We start from the raw sequence: 603 nt of genomic DNA on the forward strand, positions 1-603 counted from the left end.
TTTTGGTTTTATTTTCAGCCATTCTGACACTTGTACTCCCCTCCCCTGTGCAGGCTGCGCCCGGAAGAGCAGAATCATTGATGTCGCCTACAACGCATCGAACAACGAGCTGGTCAGAACCAAGACTCTGGTGAAGAACTGCATCCTCCTGATCGACAGCACCCCCCTACAGACAGTGGTACGAGGCGCACTATGCCACACCGCTCGGGCGCAAGAAGGGAGCTAAACTGGTAAGTGTGGGAGGGGCTGCTGTGCCGTTTTTGGGGGAGGCGGGCGTGACTGCTTCACACTCCAACCAGAGGTCGTTCAGATTCCCCCCCCCCCCGCTCTTCCACTGATGATAACTTCTGTCCAGTTCTGCTACTGAGTGTAAGTGCTGATACTTCAGATCTGAGGAAGATGAGGAGGAAGAGTCTGTCCTACGGCACGGCCACTGATGATTCTTGGTTTTCAGTTTCAGGGACCAGTGCAGATGGTTCAGTGCTGTGGAAAAGCAATGTGCAAAATAATTCAGAGACTAGAACAGGCAATGCAACCCGGAGAACATCCATTAAACCAATCAAGACATAAAATGCATTTCACCCCTATTCAGATGTCACTTCT

General features: G+C 51.2%; 1 non-coding gene across 1 annotated transcript; it reads left to right on the forward strand.

Annotated features, from left to right (window-relative positions):
- Positions 1 to 328: 328 nt before the first annotated feature.
- LOC141125028 (small nucleolar RNA SNORD38) lies at positions 329 to 399 on the forward strand. Its single transcript, XR_012241331.1, has one exon. It is a non-coding gene; the product is annotated as a small nucleolar RNA SNORD38 (small nucleolar RNA).
- The last annotated feature ends 204 nt before the right edge of the window (positions 400 to 603 follow it).

This window comes from Aquarana catesbeiana, linkage group LG01 (genome assembly GCF_042186555.1).
Source record: "Aquarana catesbeiana isolate 2022-GZ linkage group LG01, ASM4218655v1, whole genome shotgun sequence".
In the NCBI taxonomy this organism is placed as follows: Eukaryota; Metazoa; Chordata; class Amphibia; order Anura; family Ranidae; genus Aquarana; species Aquarana catesbeiana.